The 19494-nt window shown below is 38.8% G+C and overlaps 1 protein-coding gene across 1 annotated transcript in view; it reads left to right on the top strand.

Moving 5' to 3' along the window:
- The window catches only part of LOC106492840 (FH1/FH2 domain-containing protein 3-like), a 292303-nt gene that overhangs the window by 9300 nt on the left and 263509 nt on the right, over positions 1 to 19494 (top strand). The window lies entirely within an intron of this gene.

The raw sequence follows: 19494 nt of genomic DNA, 5'->3' as shown, positions 1-19494 counted from the left end.
CTGTAGCCCTTGGAGAAAAGGGGAGTCCTACAACTGTGAGATGCAGTCATGCTGCCCTGGCTTACAGGCAGTAAGAATCTGCGTGGCTGGGCATTGCCTTGCAAGAGTAAGTGAGTTCTTGTTTGTTTGTTTTGGATCTGGCACTTTCAAAAGGTGAAAGGACTAAGAAGCCTGATAGTGCTGAGTGCTAAGGAAAGGAGGTGGGCTGCAGAGTCGCCTGTGTCTAGTGGTGAAAGTGTGCTAGTCTGAAGATCGCCACCTTTGCTACTGCCTTTGGAGTTTCTAAAGTTTCCCTGATAAGACAGATTGCTTCTCTCACCTTCCTGTAGGCTTCTTTGTAGGAAACTGTAATGTGACTGTAAAATGGATGTTTTTTGCAAACAGCTATCTGAGGGAGAGAAGTTACAGAGGGGACAAATTACACTGTGTGTACTTTTAAGTCACTGCATATCTGTTTATTCCTTGTTTTCATCATTCTGTCTTTCAACTACTCTGTATTATGCTACCAATTGAGAAACTAGAGTCAAGCTTTTTTTATAAAAGGAAAAGGCCCATAACTCTCCAGCGGCCACAAATAAGGTATGCAGGCTCTATTCATAATTGTAGAAGCAGGCTGTGGGTAAACCTTGGTATTTTATTTCAGGCAGATATGATTGATTTAACCTGTGTTAGTAGTCTAAATGATTCATATATGGTAATGATTACTGATGTTCATAGTTGAAAGATTTATTTTGCTGTCTTTTTTTGTGTTGGTTTGATTAGAATACATGAGACATTTTGTGTCTTGTGACTGTATGAGGAAGAAAGAAGTGTGAATTCTTCTGGATTTAGTATCCATGCTTGTTTGCTTGTGACCCAAGCATTCCCTTGCTGTCCTATGCACCTACTTCATTTTATACTGTAGTATTCCACAGTATTTTTGCTTATGTTCCCTCTCCACATTTTGTAGGAGAAGAGTTGGCTTAAATTATTAAAATGCCATGAAAATAAATGCACTTAACTTTGTTATATTTGCCCTGTAGATGGTAACTTGTTAGTGTTTAGGTGCTGAGTTCAAATTTATTTTATTTTTTTTTCCCCAAGCTAGTTAACTATTTAACTTGTCTGCTGTACCGTTTCAGCTATGGTGTGGTGGTTATACTCTTCGTCTGGATGTTATTCTGTGTTATATGTGTGTGTTTATATAGTTAGTTGAGAAGTTTCTTCTAGACTGAATTTTGGTTTAAGAAGGAAAATAAGCCATTTTTCTGGTGAAGGTGAATGTTGTGCAGAAAAAAAAATCCTGATGTTTCAGAAGATAAGGGAGTAGAGTTTCTGAGAGGCTGTGTTTCTCTGTTCAAATGCTACTGAATTATGCTTTTAGATTTCTGATCTTCTTGGCGAACTTTTGCCTGGTTTTGAAATGTAGAGGAGGAAAGAAGCCCCCACAGTTGATGAATGTGAATTCATGCTAAGCGTAGGGTATGTCAATATTTTTGCTTTTCTGACCTTTTTCTACTCAGATTCTCGGGGTTCAGTTTTCCTGACCCTTTTATTTTAGTTTGCTGAAGAGAAGTGATCAATACTCAAAAAAGTGCCCTTCACGAAACAACATGCAGAAGTAAACTTGAAATCTGGAAGCTTGCTTTAATGAATGTAATTATTGCAAGATGCAGGTTTTTTTTTTTTTTTTTTTGCTAATTAGATGTGCCTTGATTTATGTCTGTTGAATCTGAAAGTCTTCAGAACAGTTTTACATATTCCTCATAGTCTTTTCCTTTCATTAGGGGTATGTTTTGAAAGCAGGCATCTCCTAGCATTTGTCTGTGTGAAGATGATGAAGAGGGAGAGAATACTATTTAGACTGTTTTTCAGAAGAAAGCGTAGTTAAACTGGTCAACCAAGTGAAGGATACAGCTTGCTGTATCAAAAGCAAAATTTAAAAGATTAAATAGCTTGGGAGCCTTGTGATGAGACACGGTCTCACTCATTTTCCTTCTTTGTTGGTTAGTGTGCAGCAGCTGTTCTAGTATATGGAAGTCACTACTATTTGATGGTATATATCCCTTGGATGTATCCTAAGGATAATCAATCACATGGTGGTGTCACTGTTTTTTGCTACTCTCAAAACATTACTGGTGTCTCAGGTCCTATCTATCCTACTTCTGAAGTCATCTGTGACACAGCAATCTTAGCTTTCACTCCCCCCCCCCCCCTTATTACACAGAAAAGCAGGTGTGATTTTTAGCTTGACGTGGCCTTACCCAGTAGGCCTGTGGGAGATTTCCTTCTGCTTGCTACCTGTTCCCTGGAGGACGATGGCAAGCTGCGTCTTTAGCGCAGTTACTTGCCTTTTGATGGTAGCCCAACAGAGATTGAAGTGGTTGCTGCTCCGGTTTCTGCCCAGAGAGCACTGGGTGAGGCTGGAGCTATGGCGGTTGCTTCTGGGGCAAAGAATGCCTGTTCCAGGAGATTAACTCCCATTTTTCTGGCACTTCAGGGGGCTGTGGCCGCAGAAGGGCCTTCTGGGTTTAGCATAGCAAAGGAGGGAGGGAGTTGGTGATGGGTCAAGGGCCTGAAAGGGGAGTGCAGTGGCTGGGGTTGCAACTGCTGTACGTAGGAAATTTTTGCTTCCCTGATCTACAAAAGTCAGGACTGCTAAAGCTAATGGGGTGGGGGAGCTTAACTGGAGAGTTAAGAGATTCTGTGTAAACTCTATTTAAGTTTTACTCTTGGGATCAGTTTCTGCTTTCTGTCTGTCACCTAGTGGCAGCACAGCTGGCTTTTGTATGCAGCACTGAATTCATTTTGTGGTTCCCCTCCAATGTAAGGACAAGGTTAACAGTTATATAACAGTTGAAAACTATAGTAGATATTGATTGCAAATCTATCCTTTGGACTCCCCCCCCCCCCCACTATCTAATAACTTTTTCCTAAAGAAGGACCATGTTTTTTTCACTGCTAAACCATATTTTCATAGGATTCTGGAATAGCAGTGAGGGCAAATGAACTATGCATATTGACTTTTCTGTTGGTGCACAGGGCTTGGCACAAATAACTGCACTGATGAGCAACTGGATTTATAAACTTTGTGTTTAACAGGGTAAAAAAGAAGGGGAGAGGAAAAAAATCAGATTTCATTCTCATACTAAAAATGTTTAGTGTACCAATAAATAAGAAGTTTAAACTTTTTATTGCTGCAACTCAAGCTATGGCTTATTTTAAATAATAAAAAAAAAAATAGACAAATTGTGTGGTATCACCTGTTATAGATGCTCCTCCTTGGATATGGTTGGGGAAAACGAAGGCTAATGGAGACAAGAACAAACTTCTTTCAAAGCTAACCAAAATAACATACTGTAAGCAAGTCATTATAAACTAGACTGCTAGAGCCTCTGACTTCCCTCTGAGACACCAGAGGTAATGAAGACAAGATGAATTATGTGTGCAGGTTTGAGGCAGATTTGGGCTTATGGTGCAAATGAGAATTAGCTGTATAACCATGATTGTTAAGATCTGTGTCTCACTCCAGTGGGTGAGAACAGTTACTTTTTTGTTTGCTCTCCATAAGCCAGGATCTTCATGTCTTCCTGCTTGGTATTTCCTAGTAGGCTTTTTGGCAATCTGACAGATCTGCAGGCACAGAATCTGGCTATCCCTACAAGTGGTCATGTGGAGTCCCAGTATCTTCTCTAGAAATTGTGCCTCTACATCTGCAAGGGGTGGGAGATGCTGCTGCCAGAATAATCAGACAAGAGTATGTTAAATAAACCTGTGGACTCGGTCTTGTATAGCGTTGCCCAAGATGGCAGCTTGTCATACTTTCTATTTAAGAAAAAGAATGTACTATTAGTCTTTCTTTCCAGCATTGCTTGGTTAGGTTTCTTGAGCCAGTGTCTGGAGGGGGGGGAAAAAAAAAAAATCTTTTCTAAAACAAGCGAGACAAAGCTGTGAAGAGAAGTAATATTCTTTTCTTAGATTGGCATATGAGCCCTTCCTCAGATCAGAAATAGAATTAGGAGCTCTCAGACCCAAATGCTGAAAATAGTTGCTATTAGCTTAACTAGATCTTGTTAGCACACTGAATAATTTGAGAGAGATGATGACTGGTAACTGTGGTACAGGGGCAATGTTAGCAAAGGTGATTAGTCTCTGTGGTGGGGCCAATTGGTGGTAGATGGTAGGGAGAAGGAGAGACAGTAATTACTGCCTATGAGACATTGCAAAGTTGCCTATTCATGGGGAAAATCAGAAAGAGACAAAGTACTGGCTACTGAAAAATCATGAACTGAGCAGAGATACTTAAGAGGCGAATCGTAACACCCTAGAAGGTATTTTATAGGGCATTACATCATTACAACTACAGCAAGACTGTCCACTCAAAATAGTCATTTATAAAGTTTATAGAAATGAAAACAAGCCCTCATTTTCACCTGTTTCACACCATGGCAGACAGAGTATGTAGTTTTTAATTATATTCCTTCTGTCAAATTTTGCTTGCTTTAGTGTGCCAAGCAAGACTAGAGAAGATGAAAGATACTAGGAGGACATAATTGCTGCTCACTCTGTTAAGTGATCCTGAAACCGTCCAGTGCTGTACACATAACCATGGATGCCCTTATAACCCCATAAGCAACTTGCTGGAGAGAGAGAATATTCTTGGCTGTTGTGTAGGGAAAAGTAAGTTTGGACTATGAGATACTGGACTCTTACAGAAGGTCTGTGAGTTCCTTCCTGGAAGACCTTCTCAGTGAGACAGCAGGGGCTGCTTCTAGTTTGAAAGCAAATAACCCCCAAATTGTTTGAAGTATGTATTGAAAAGATAGTTGGGTGTTTGCTCTGCTAGTGTACTAGATTCTTAGGGGGAGGGTGCAGGCATGAGCAATGAAATGCTTCAGGAAAAAACAAAACTAGAAAACTGCTGTCATAGTGTTAAATGATATGCTGAAGAAAGGATAGGAATGTTTTATGTGCCTAGTTGCTCTCTACACTGAAATAATACTTTGAGAAAAAGTTTTCTGATTTTATTGTGCAAAAAAAAATCTATTTTTAATCTTTTATTTTGAACCTTTGTGCTTGACAAAAGGGTGCGTTTCTATTCTGTTTTAGGATGATTGAGTCAGCTACTCCTTGCCTGGTCAAGCTGAACAACCATAGCTGTTTTCTTTTTAACTGGACTTTAGAATGGCTTTTGGGTCACCAGAAACTTTCTTTTACTTGTGTTGGAAAATTGCTGAGAATTTGTGATTCTTTTTGTTGTTGGTTTTTGTGTTGTTTGTGGATTTTTCCTTTGGACTGCTGCCAGCATGGGCTTGAATGTTGCCTCTTGTGTTTTTTTTATTTTTGTTCCTGGAGATGAAAGCTCAGCCAAAGCAACCAAAGGCATCAGAAGTGTGTGTCTCCATGGTCACAGGAGTGCTCCTGGGTGCGCACGGTTGCTATCGCCATGCATCAAGTACAACAGCAAGGAGCCTGCAGAGAATTTCAAAACTTTTCCTGTTTCACTGACTGCCTTTTGAATGCATCCCCAATATTCCTTCCTTTATTCCCCCCCCCCCCCCTTTTAAATAAAGCAGGGCTAGTTTATCAACAGGGGAGAGTTCGAGCACTGAAAGCCAAACAAAAGGTTTGGACCTTCTTGTAAGGTGAAAGGACCTGTTTCTTATTTCACTGACAGTCTTGGAGAAGATGACATCATCCCCTTGGAGCTGATAAAGTTACACCAGCATATAAACTGTGAGATTAGAATTGTTACCAAAGACCTTGGTACTTTGCAGACTGCAATTGTTTTTATGTTTGTTTTTTTTACATAAGTGTTTGTTTTGCATCAGTCCTTTTACTAAGAGTAGTGTAGTGTAAGACAGCAGCTTAACCAAGCCAGTCTATTTGCACCACTTTAAAAATTGCTTTTAAATTAATTGGCAAACTGAAGTATCATGAATAAAGCAGAGCCTTGTGCTTCATATTTCAGAATTTTTGATTGTAGCTAGCTCTCGCTTGAGTGTGTGAACTGAGACTTTTACCCTTAATGAATGAAACTGGATGAATAGCTACAGCTCTGAGAAAGTTCAGTTATATATTTTATATTGTGATAGTAGTTAAACTCATAATGAGAAAAAAAAAAAGTCCTTGATATAATTCATAGTAAATTCAATACTGTAGAGAAAGTAATGACTGCTCTTTTTGACTTGAATGTGCTATTTGCTTGTTTTTAGGGCTGCACTATTCCTTTTAAGTAAGTGGAGGGAAGAGAATCATGGTTTTAGAGGCAATATGAAAAATAAGAGACATACTTGTCTTTCCCTTCCTCTTCACTCAGAAATGCCTTCTGTCTTTATCAGAGATAGATGGGAGAATTATATTCTATTTGAGTCACATACTTTTAAATGAAGGTTAAAATTACTTTGTAGAAGGGAAATCCGTTTTATTCATTTTCATTAACTAACACACTGGTTTTCTTAGCATGAAGTAAAATATAAGTAATTCTCTTCTCATGTCAGAAGAAAGCATACAGTGTTGTTCCCAGACTTTTGAGACTGCAACAAGTACCAAAAGACCCCAGTTAGACAGGGAGGATGATCTTGTGACGAAGGCCTTGGGCTAAGGTTTGAGAGAGCATTTTCTCCTTCTAGATGCACCAAAAACTTGCTGTGAGATTACAGGTTAACCTCTTCAGGGTTGATTCTGCTGTAGGTGTGACTCTTCCCCCTGTTTAAATTTACTTCTAGTGTTGTTTCAAACTAAGAGCTGGGCATATGTAGCTGCATGGGTGCAGCATTAATGGCTCTGTGCCTTAGTTCTCAGTGTGAAAATCTTCAAGTTTCTTTCAGCTTTTAATATTAAAAATTTTTTCTGAAAGCAGTCATGTATGTTTCTTAAACCATGCTTACCTTATCATAAGTCAGGCTGTTTATTGCTTTTTTCTTTTTTTTTCTTCTTCAAAGAGCAGTTCTGTACCAAAAATGTTGGGAGATGACTATTTTGTGTGGTGTTAAGTATAGTATATCTGCCCCTCTGGGAAATGTTTAACTAGCTGTTTCATACAGCCTCAGGATATACACATGCACAATAGGACATTCTAAATTGTCTTGCTACAGACAGTTAGGAGGAACGCTTGAACTCAACCAAATGGTTATCAAGGCATATATCTATAGTACAGAATGTTATGCCAAATAATTTGAGAAGAGAGAACAATGTGCAGACTAGGCCACCTCCTCAGGGCATGCTCTGGGTCTGATTTCTGCCCCCCCATCCATTTAGGCATTTAGAATGCTACTGAAATAATTTAGTTGTCAAATGATGTCCACAGTGCTTTCTACCTCCCTGCTTATTCTCAAATATCTAAGGATTTCTTCTTCCAAGGTACTTTGGCTTCAGTGACAAGTCAACCTCAGATGTTTCCAACCAGCTGTTCCTGTGCTGTTCTGATAGCTTGCTGCCCAGTTGGATTGCAAGGAAGTGCAACCATATGCCAGAAATTGAATTGTCAAAAGTAACCCAAAGAAAGTTGTCTACCTGAGGAACAGCAGACTAGAGAATGTACATGGGACTATTGACTTTAAAGCTGGCAAATGCCAAGGTCTTGGGTGATGACAGCATTTAGGTACATAAAGCTACCATGTACCTTTCATCTTGGTGTGTGGAAATTCTCAGCCTCCTTTCTGCAGGTAAATCCAGTTGTAATTCACAAGCTAGCCATCTGTGAGCTTAGTTTCTGGAGGACTACAGAAAGCCGTGCTCTCTCTTAGTGGGTTTGACCCCTGTTACCTATCATAACCACTGTTCATGCATTTTTTTTTTTTTAATTTAATTTTATTTTTTTTTTAGCATTAAGGATTTAAAAAAAATTTGGGAGAGCAAGCACTGGAAACAGTGGTCCCAGGTGAATTGGTTTATTGGATCTTTCATACTTACAGCAAAGTACAGGTATGTTCTGGTTCTTGCCTATGTGGAAAAAAGTGATAACTATGGCAGTTATCTTTTACAGCGGCTAGTACTAGATGGTTTAGAGGGATATTTAAGCACCACCATAATGGGCAAATTTAAAAAATATATATCGAATGTCTGATGTCTTGAAGCATATGTTTTATTTGCACTTAATTAAAAGAAGGTAGCATAACTGTCTTTTATCCTCTTCAGTACCATGATTCTCCCACTCTGTTCTTTTCTAAATATCTCAGTCTTTTTGTTCTCTTACGGTATGACCTAGTCCTCACTGATATCATTTAGAGCCTCTCCACGTCCAAGGGAGATAGAACAGGCATTATTCCTGAAGCTGTTTGTTCCTAGTGATTTTCTTTGTATGCTTTTTGAAATAAGGTGATCAGAGTGTAAATAAGGAATGAATACTGTTGAGATATGACTGATAATGTGACATTCATCCTTTCCTTACAACCTTATATTTTGCTTCTGAGTTAGAAAAGTCATATTGCAGTGTGGTTTTCTGATTAGTGTTAGTAAGATGTGATCCCAATGAGTGCAGAGATTCTCTTTCTGTTTCTCTATTCTAGTCCAGACACCTATTTTAAAGCTGAGGGTTGAAAATGCTTGGCAGGTAATCAAACAGAAGGAAAAAATGGATGATTTAAAAAAAACAACGACTAAGCAGAAGTACTGAATAACTTCTACTGGAGAGTAGAAAATCTGACTTGGGGATCCCTCATGTGCTTTTACAAAGTCTGGAAGTAGGAGTTAAAAACGGAGTCTTCAAGGTTCACCAATTGTTCAGGGCTTTCATATTGAGTTCCATTTTTAAATCATGCTCTTTTAATGACTTCCCAAACTATGTTAGCTTTTGAAACCACAGAGCCTTTAAGAGGTAGTCTAAATATCAGAAAGAGTTGATGACAGTAATCATTTAAAATAATATTAATAGACAAAATGTTTCACTTAAACCTCCAAAATTCAAACTGTGTCTGAAGGATGATTCTGTTGACAGGTGCTTGATGTTCTCTTCAGTAACCCTGCCATGTTTTATTTTGGCTTGTATTTCACACAAACCCTTGGTGTTAATGTGTTCAATGCAACAAATTTTTCTGTATATATTTTTGTGTGTGTGTGTGTATACATAGGTATATATTTAGCTTTCAAATAACTAACCAAGAGCCTCTGAGTCCAGTTTTGATTATCACAAGAGACAGTTTACCCTGGGCTTCCTTATTTCCATTAGTGACTCTGTCTCTCCATTAACTCCAAATCTCCTCTGCTTTGGCCTTCTAGGAAGCCAAAAGTTGGATTGGATTTGTTGCTTACTGCATGTTTGCTGCACTTCTGTAAACTATGTGGCTAGCTATGCAGTCCAGTATAGTCTAGTATTTTAGTTTTGTGATAAGCAGTGAGAAATCTGTAATATCCCAAATCCAAAGGGAATAGTAATGGTGGAATCCTTAGAGCACAAGAGCTGCGTCTTTGAACTGCTCAAAAAAATTGGAGACTACTGATGGAAAACCTGTTCTTAGGGACATGCATTAAAAATAAAAAGCTGCAAATCACAGATTCATTCTGCTATGTGATTTCAAAAATATTTGTAGGATTGAAGTATTTCAATTTTAAGCTTAAATAACAACAAAAAAAAGCCAGATGAAACTGTCTCAAATTAAGTATGATTTTGGTTTTCCTGGATTTCCTCTTATCTTTGAAAGAGTGATTTATGGGGGTTTAACCCAGTGATTTACACTTAGACACACCCGCACTCTTGAACAAAAGATTCCTCAGATGATAAACTCCATTGAAGCTAATCCTTTTCCCCCTCCTCTCCCTTTTTTGACCTATCTCTCTCTTAGAGAACACAATTATTTCCATTTCCTTGGATACCTTCACAGTAATTCCTACCAAATGGTAATGAGAGCATGGCAGCTGTAAGCATCCCATGTGCATCAGCTAAAAAGCCATGTGTATTGCCAAATAAAGGACTCTGTTCTTATGGCCACTCTCTTTTCTGTTCAGCTGAAGGCATATACTTAGCCATAAAGTCTAGAAGAGTAGCTGTTAGTATGCTTAGTTGAGAAAAGCTGAGCAGGGATGGGGAAAGCAAATGGAAGAATACAGATGCCAAAAAGTTAATGACAAGAGGTTAGGTTATTTTCACCCTGTAGGTCCATTATGTTTCCTGTGAGAGAACCAGAAAATGCAGTAGGTTTGGGTTAAGGAGCTGAAGAAGTTTTGATCTAAACAATTTTAGCCTGCTAAGTTGGCTGTTTGATTTGCATGTCATCTCAAATTTAACTAACTTAAAATGATTGAATGGGGGGGGGAGAGAGAATGTGTGTTAGTTCCCTAAGAAGCATGAAATTTTGTATAGTTTTTATGCAGAAATTCAATTATTTTTAATATTTCAGTTAGCTCTTTCAGTTTATATTGAACATTGCAGTAATCCCTATCTCTAAGTGAATTTCATCTGCTTTCTCATTTTGCAGTTGTTGGCGTTTTGAGCTCTCTTCTTACGCTGTTTATAACTGCTCGTGTGGCTGCAGTTGGAAGCCTAAGTCTTGTATTTGGAAACACATGCTCTAGTAAACTCTAAACTGCTCCCTGTGGAGCACTGTGTTACAGGGAATCACAAAGCAAAAGGTCTGGCCAGTCAGTGACGTAATTTGTTGCCTAAGAGGGAGCAGCAGGTATGCTTCAGAGCACGATGTTATCAGGATGATGTGTTGCCTCTCTTTCGGAGACCCCTGAAATAGCGTCGTTTCAGAATTCTGAACTTCGAACTTCCTTTTGTTATTCTTAAGTCAAACACATAATATAAGTTTTCTGTGTTTGTTTTTAGCTTCTTTGTTATTTCAGCAGAATATTTTTATTGGCAGTGTGTTGTTCCAGTGGCTCTTCAGGATCTAATGTGGCATTAGTGTTTCATTTCATACACTGTACTACCTGACCCCAGTAGTACTTTGTGGCGTCTACCAGGCTTGAGATGAAAGCTGCTGTTTAAGGTGAGGAGTGCAGGCTGGGTTCAAAATACCAGTATTTTCATTATTAGAGTAGCAGATCCTTTTAAAATACCGGTTCTCTGACTGCCCTATGCCCAACTTCACAAGCCTTCAGACTATACTTTGTGTATAGTCACTGTTTTATTGATGCAACTGGACTTGAACTCTGCATAAGCGTGCAAAGTTTGAAGTAGCTTGAGAATGGGTATTGCTCTGCTAAAAGTAAACTAAAGGTGTGTTAGCATTATTAATTACTCTCACAAACTATGCTAATTGCTCCTAAAGTGATGCAAAACTAGGGAAAATTTGTGCATGCTAAATTACTTGTAATAGTGTAAAGTCACAGATCTGGCGAAAGAGTTTTTCTCCGACCTTGAAATAAGATTGGAAGAGTTAGGAGTTCTGAAACCTCACTGACCTTTGAGTACAGATAACAGAAGATGGCACAGCTGCCTTCTCCATAAACGGCCTTCTATATAGGACCTGTTGCTGACCTTACTTTTAAAATTCTGATCTTATAAAAACATTGGCTTTTATGTAATTTTTAAAGAAGTATCAAGAAAATATTTCGAATTACAAAACTAGATTAAAAAAGCATGATGGGAGAAAAAGGAGTGTATAGTTTTGTTTTAAACAATTGCAAAGGAGCCACTTGAAATGTAAGAACTTTTCAGTTAGGATACAGTGACTGTATGGTGTATTGGGTTGCTGTCAGACTTGGAGATGATAGCAATTTTTAGTGTACGTTATGAATTTTGGGCACTAACCTTTGGATTGCATGATGATTATTTGCTTTCATTTTATTCTGTTAATGGACAGCTTTTTACCTGAGATGGATCATCTTGCATCGCTTCTGAGCTAGATGCTTTTGTCTTTCCCCATCATGTAACCTAAAATGATCATGACTGGGATGTGCGTGTCCATGGTGTGGACTGGGTAGCACCTAGTCGCATGAGAAGGGAGAGACCCTTGGTGAGAGGTCTGTTGGTAGTGACTCTGAAGCCCAAAAAATTGTTCTGGTGGCTTGGCTTTGTTCAGTGAGCTGTCACTGGGCTATCCCTACTTTTTATTATTTTGTGAAAACTGATGACAGCAGCCCTGTTATGCTTTAAGGGTGCAGCCACGTGCAAATGCAGAAAACTGATGTTGGATCATTTGTAATAATATTTCAAAAGCCTTAAAATACAGTGCCTTCTGAGTGTAGCATAATCATTGTCAATTTGGATCTTGGCTTCAGACAGAAAATGATTGAGTTGCACCATTTCAGTTTATGCAATTTGCTTAAAGATATGAAATACAGTTGGGCTGGTAAATAGATGGAGTTTTTAAGATTCTTCTCCCTTTTCCTGGCTAGAAAAGGGCCTTAGAAAAGAAGGGGAGGAGATAGCCAAGTGAGGGGAGGACTGGCGTTTGTAGGCCTTGGTAACAGGATTGCCAATCCACTAGAAAAACAGCTGAACCAGAAAGGAGCATGTTTAAAAGCTGTGTACCAGGAGTATACAAATGTGTCAAGCTTGTGATATGTAAAGCAAAACAAGGCTTTGGATTTAGAAAGAAAAACTGAGCATGAAGGAACTTTTATCAGCCTTCCCCCCTACACTGAAAAGCACTCTGTAGGTGAATAAGGAGTATGCCAGCACTAATAAGAACAATTACTGCAAATAATCTTTAAATGAAAGATGAGCTAAGACATTTCAGTAAGATAAGGATTTTCTGAGTCTGTGCCAGAAGGTAAAATAGAAGAGGGATTTTATTTCTGCAGTTTGATTATACTGAATTACTTTAACTTCTCTCTCTTTCTCCTTTCTTTGTAATTTTGGAAACAATAAAATGAGCAAAATCTGTCCTGTAGGTCCAGTTATTCTAACTAGAAATCTGATGAGAGTGTGTTGTACCTCCAGCCAATGGTTGCAAAGTCAGTTCAGGTAATTGGTAGGAACACCAGTAAACAAATTTATCTTTTGAACTCATTATGTAGGCCTCTTCACAGTATGAATACAATCCTTGATCACTATCTGAACTGAATTTTTGAAAAATGCCCATCTTTATTTAAATGGAAGATAAGATCAGGAGGATGTTTGGCGCTGTCTTTTGTACCCACTGGCTGTTGACTTTTTAACACCTTCTTGGCATTTAGGAGAGATGCAAAAAGCCACTTGTCCAAAATCTGAATGGATTCTTGAGGGGGTTCAGGTGAGGAAAGGGAAGCTCGCCGGCTTTTTTTGTTGTTGTTGTTGTAAAATACAGTTTTGTGGTCACTGAAAAAATAGCGAAGAGGAGAAGCTTTTTATAATGGCCTGTGGTTCTGTTATGCTTTTTGAAAAGGAGGGAGGGTGTTTCTGGCATCCACCCCCTTAACTTTTGCTAGCCTGTTGTTACCCTGGGACAGAGAAGTTAAAAACAAGCCAAAGGAAAGTCCACTTTAGATTGGTGCTATATAATCTAGAGCAGCATTCTGGAGGAAAAGAAAACAGCTTCTCAGAAGTTTTTATTGGCATGGCAATGTGTCTTTGTGTTATATGCTCATTCGGCTTTTTGAGTAAGACGGGAGTGTATGTGGTGTGCACATAAGCATGTGTGGGGCGGGGAGGGGAGCAAGAGGAGCTGACTTCGGTATTCAGCCTGTGGGTGTGCATGTGGTTTGCATGTGTTCAGGAGCAAGTGCTTCATTCTCCTTCCCTTCACCTCCCATATTTCTATTTTGGATGTTGCTCTTGGACTGTAAGAAGCTAAAGGCAGTAAATGAAAACAGTGACTGAACTCAAATTTTTTTCTCTTTTCGTTCAGAAAGTTTCCATTGTAACTTCTGAAAGTGGGCATTTATGGCATCAGGTGACCGGCTGATAATCTTCTTTTCTTTCTGTTGTCCTTTCTTTGCCCTGCTATTCCTTGTTCCTTCTGGAGATGTGCTTAGGAGGAACTGTGGAATTTAGAGAAATGACAAGCTTTTCTGTTGCATAGCAACAAGGACTTCTTTGGACAGTGGGTTTTTTTTTTTTTTTTTTTTTAAAGTAATAGCACATGTACTACCATTAAACTATTTTGAGACCTGGTAAGCTTGATAGCCTTGCAGTACAAATTATTTTGGCACCACAGGTCGAGACTAGCTAAAACTAATTCAATTTGGTGACCTGTAAAAGATGATAATATACTGAGAGTCTGTCCTATTTTCTTTTTTTCCTGGTAGTCTATAAATAACACTTAAGAGTTTGTTGCTGAATGTATTTTTATGGGGTAAACGGCAGCCATGTCACTGAAAGCTGCCTGGGGCCTGGAGCGCCAGTGATGTGGGGATGTCTCAGGAGGCGAGGTGGCAAAGGCAGAGCTCTGTTGGCTTCATCTTTCCGGGCCTTTTTCTGCTTAGTACTGAAGCTAGGACCCCCTTCTCTTGTATGGCTGAGTTCCCCTCTGTCATGGGTTGAATGGCAAAGGATCAGGTTTGTTTGTTTGCTTTTGCATGACTAGTTGTATTCATCTCAGTGTAAAACTTGTAATAGTGTAACTATTAGTCATTAATCTGACAGACTTTTAAAGTACTTCCTGTAAATTTTTTTCCCCCCTGTATTTCTCCCCTGATATAATTATCTGTGGGAAAAGTCTATTTTAGTTATTTAAATAAAGACTTTCTAATTGTGGTGATGACTCATGAGGGTATCAATACAGTTTCTTATGCTGAAATTACCATTCTATTCCACTTAAAAACAAAACAAAACAAAAAAAACCCCAAACCTTTTTTCCTAAATCCTTATGTGCAGATGATGATTAAAAGACTTCAGGGAAACATGTGCTAAAATTGCAAGTGTAACTTCTTGTCCTTTTGGGCATATACATTATGATTCAGTCATTAGTGATATGATTGCATAATTCTTTGCCTTATTGAAAGCACAGCGTGGTTCTGCTTGAAGAACAACTGCACCCTGTGCAGTGAAGCGTACTGCGTCTCATTTCCTGAAGACATTTGGGAAGTGAATGAAGCAGGACCCTGCAGGAGGGAAAAGCATGTCACGGTTCCAAGCAGTGGATGCTGTCCTGAAGTTTTGGAGTCTAGCATTTATTTGTGTTGGCTACTTGACTCTTGCTTCTCTAACGATGCCATTTCTTGTGTTCTGAGTGCTCCACTTTGGATACACGAATCTGACGCTCAAATTCAGTCAATTTGTTACACTGCACTTGTTTGAAAACTGTAGGAAAAATATGTAGAATAAATGTGTTTTTTTATATATATATATATATATATATATATAAAAATTTAAAAAACCTGTTTGGATAGTGGTGTTTACGTTTGTGTGTGTATGGTATTTTTTGGTTTTCCTTTTGTGCCTGTTATAGTTGCAGCATAGGTGCTAATAATGGCTGGACAGTGAAAGTCAGTCACCATTGCATGGATGCCAACTTTGATCTGTGGAAATTCAAACATCTCTGTTTCTGTTTTGGGATGTTTGATCCAGAACAAGGTAAATCTTGGACTCGTTTAATTTAGTAGCTCTTTCTTGCATTTCAGACTGTCTTATGCAAACATCTGGTTCTCTTATTGACTTTATGTTTGTAGTCAGCTATGGAAAATTGTTGAGGAGCTAGTGAGCTCAGTGCTGCCTCAGGTGTCTTTTCCAGCCTTTCCTGCTTAGGGAGGTGAGCAGCTCTGCCTAGTGCCCTGGGGAGCTACTGGGTTCCTCTGCTCATCCAGGCCAGTCAAGAGCCACCTTGTTTTCTGAGCTGCTCTTGTCTAAACCAGACAGCTACACACCAGGGAAGCAGCAGCTGCTGCTGCTTCTTGATAGCTATCCTGTCATGACAGAATGCAGATCTTCATGTTTCAGTGAAGTTTCAGTGTAAAACCAAAAATGATAATTAGCATACCGGTTAGAGTTTGAGTGAGGAATACTTGCATAAAGACTGTCTTATTTTCCTTACTTCCTTCATGTAAATCCAGTGGGAGAATGGTTGCTGCTAGTGCTGGCCATCCACTGCTGATGATTCTACCTAAAACACTTGTTCTGATGACTGTTGCCCATGGCTTAGCTTCTGCTCCTTTTCTGTTGTAGACATTAGCATATCTTGATGACTTCTGTTTGCCTTCTCATGCACAAGACTTGGAGACCAGCACGTCTCCAAATCTAAGAACTACACCTATTGCAGTGTGGCTTGCAAGCAGCCTCTGACTCCTGTGAAAGGCACTACTCCTAGATAGACCTTCTTCATAGAGTTGGGGAATATCCATAGGGACTCGAAAAAAATGCTCTGGATATTTTCTCAAGGAGCTGTTAATTTTAAAAGATGAGAATGTAATCCAAATGCATGCACACTTTTCATAGCTTTACAAAAGCATATGATTTGATGCTTGAGCTGCAATGAAAAAACTTGAAGTGTTGCAGAAAGCTTTGAAAATGGAGAAATTCTGTTTGCCTCAAAAAGCATCATTACAGTTGTCCCATTTGACAGTGTATCTCACTGTTCATAATCTCACAATACCTGTGGTGGTATTTTAACGTGACTATAGAAAAATAGCCAATTCTTGTAAAGCCTGCAGGATGAGTTGCATTTAAATGGCCTATATCAACTTTTTGGCTCTTCTGGACAGCACAGCAAAGTGTGATACAGAAGATGATTACTGGTTGAAGGGACTGGCAAGAGAGATTTAAAAAAAAAAATGTGTTTGTAAGTTTATGAAAATACCTTAGAATCTGACTTTGTTGTAATAGTAATAATGGATTAAGCAGTTTAGTAACAACAAAATACTAAGCTGAATTTTGGACCTAACAGGAGATACTGAAGAGTAAAAAAGAATTGTAAAGAATGAAGTGGAGTAAATGCAATGAATTTTTAAAGAGTTGAATAGCCATCTTGTTCATGATTATGGAAAACAGCTCAGTTGGTATCTTTTTTTGGTTTGTTTGTTTTTTTGAAAGGCTGTCTTTTTGGGTTCTGACATGATTCTTCTGTAAGAAGATGGGGTGATAATAAGGCTTTTAATATGAATTATATTCAATTGGAAGAGCATGTCTTGGATGAACTAAACGGGGGGCATTTGTGAGTCTCCAGAGACCAGGAGAAGCGATGAGTAGTAAATAAAATGTGACGACAACATTGAACAAAGGAGAAAGAACAAAGTTCTGAATTGCTAATAGTGAGTACTAATGAGTGAATATTAGCTATCATTTGTGTTAAAAAGGTGGGCAATTTGCTGATTAAAAGTAATTCATAAGGTACCTTCTCTTTTTGTATTCTGCTTGTGAAATACAAGTGCAAGTGAAGCTTGGAGGGGGAAGATGTAAAGTAGCAGGGTGAGCCTATATAGATAAAGGTGACTTTAGTGTTTATTGTCTTCTGTTCCTTTTAAAGGCATTGCTTTGCTCCCTCCCATCTCTATACATGCGCACCCACAAGAAAAAAATCCTTTGGCAAAACTCAGTGTTAAGTAACTGAAATAAAGATGTTTCAGGTTTCTTCCCTTACCATAACTCCTGTTAATGGACACGTTGTACCAATGCTTTAAAGCATGAATGAGTACTGTGTTCAGCTCAAACTATGGAGATGAGATGAAAATAGGTAGAATATACTGTTTTCCTTTATCTTGTACGTTAGGTACTTTCTGTTCTCATCATGCTTTTTATAGACTAAAGTCATAAGATATTAGTAAAACACAGTTCCTTTTCCCTAATTATGCAGTATAATTGGAAATTGTGGGCAAATCTCCCAATCTTCATAGTGACAGCAGAACATTTATCTAATTAGTAGTTTGCCTTTTGGCATTACTTTGAATTAATTAGCATTTCATTTGATATCCCAGGCTACTGGGAAAAAGTTTCCCAGAGTAGTATTTAGTCTGTCGTCTCTAAAGAATATAGTTTTAGTTTAACATAGGTTAATAATATCCTTTGTAATCAGAAAGATACAAAATAGTAATACTGTTGTAATATCAGAGGGCTGTGCTTGAAGGTTCTTTTCTTTCTTTAATCCCTGGAGTCGGAATAAAAATTTATGTTGCGTTCTTTGCATTTAAATGCTCTTTCCCCAGGAAGAAAGAGAAAGAAAACCTGAGCAAGTTTGAAATCCAGCTTTACCTCCTCCCTCCACCTTTTCCACTTTCTCCAAAAGATGAACTTTTCTTTCAAACCATGAACAGTGGAAAGAAAGCACAATGATGTGGAATAACTCAGAAGTCACTTTCCATCACTTGCTTAATATGAATGGGTTCTTCTGCAGTATTTTCAAATCGGGTGATCCAGAATAACTGTAGTAAGATTACTGATAGTCTTTCCTGGCATATATAGGTCAGTGACAGGGAACTGGGAAGCTATGTCTTAGTACTGACTTCAGATGTGTGTGAGTTCTTATCGTGGCTTCTTGAAGGATTACTGGGAGCCCATAACCTTCCTGGGAAGTTAAAATGGGTAGTTCATCAAAACCAGGGGATCTTGCTGAAATTCTTTTTATTTTTTATTTTATTTTTTAAAAAAAGATAAAGGGATATAATTTCCTTGAGTCGTAGACTTTCAGACCCTTATTACTGCCTCAAAGAGTTGTTGATTGCCACCTGTGGCAGAAGATTTATATCAAGTGAGGTAATAAATTTTCTCTTCTCAAAGTGGCCTTTGCAACATGGCTGTGAATTACACCATGGTTGCCTTTTGGTGGACAGAGGTATGCAAAAACCTGTCAGCTTGTTTTGCCAAATCCAGAGGAACTAAATATCTTCTGTTTGACAGGTTGTTGTGAGACTGTTTTGTTATCAGACTAGGTTTTACGTCTAATAACACAATACATTTGGGACTACAATATTTTTGAACTTGGAACCCATTATGAAAGGAACCCAGATACATCGGAGAACTTAGACTTAACAACGGACCGTAGTAGCTTGTCAAACTGGATGCAGTGATAGTAGTTTCTCTGCCTCTGGGCTGGGTTCTCTGGAGCTGGATGGTCACTCCTTTCCTGGCAGTAGGGTAGGACACCTTGTACCTTCACCTATCCTTTGGTAAATATCTTCTTGTTTCCCTGCCCTGCAAAGGCTTTTTTCCTTGTTCCTTTCAATTTAATGCTGGCTTATCTCATGGTGAGAGAGGAGCTCATGTTACTTCCTAGCTCTTCCCTTGAGCTTCTTCAGTTACCCCACTCAGTCTAGTAATTATTTTGCATCTTCATGTGATGAGTTGGCCGGAGTTTTGGGTACCTGTAGGGAGCTCCCTGCAAAAAGTGGGGTGTTTTTGTTTTTTTAAACTTCAATCAAATTTGGCTTTTTTACTAATAGCTAGAACAATTAAGAGAGAAAACTTGATGACTAGGGAAGACAGGATGGAAATAAAGAGGGTTTATTAATCTTTCTCTCCCTCTTCCATGTGATTGCAGGCAGGTTCTTCATTTCGGGTGTGGCTGTTGGTTGACCTCAGTGCCTTTATAGCAAGTTGGTACCTGTGCCCTGAGGCAGGCTAACACCTTGCCCTGAAATGAGAATGCCAGAAAATCTGAGGCTTGGTAGATAACTTTCTTCCTTGCTGCAGGATCCCAACTTCTGGCTGTCACCATCCTGGCTACCATGGCTTGCACTTTCTCTTGGCCATATTTTTCCTCTCAGAGGCTTTTTAGTAGC

This window comes from Apteryx mantelli, chromosome 2, assembly GCF_036417845.1.
Source record: "Apteryx mantelli isolate bAptMan1 chromosome 2, bAptMan1.hap1, whole genome shotgun sequence".
NCBI lineage: Eukaryota > Metazoa > Chordata > Aves > Apterygiformes > Apterygidae > Apteryx > Apteryx mantelli.
Note: the sequence above shows the minus strand (reverse complement) of the source record. Positions and strands in the feature narration are given on the sequence as shown.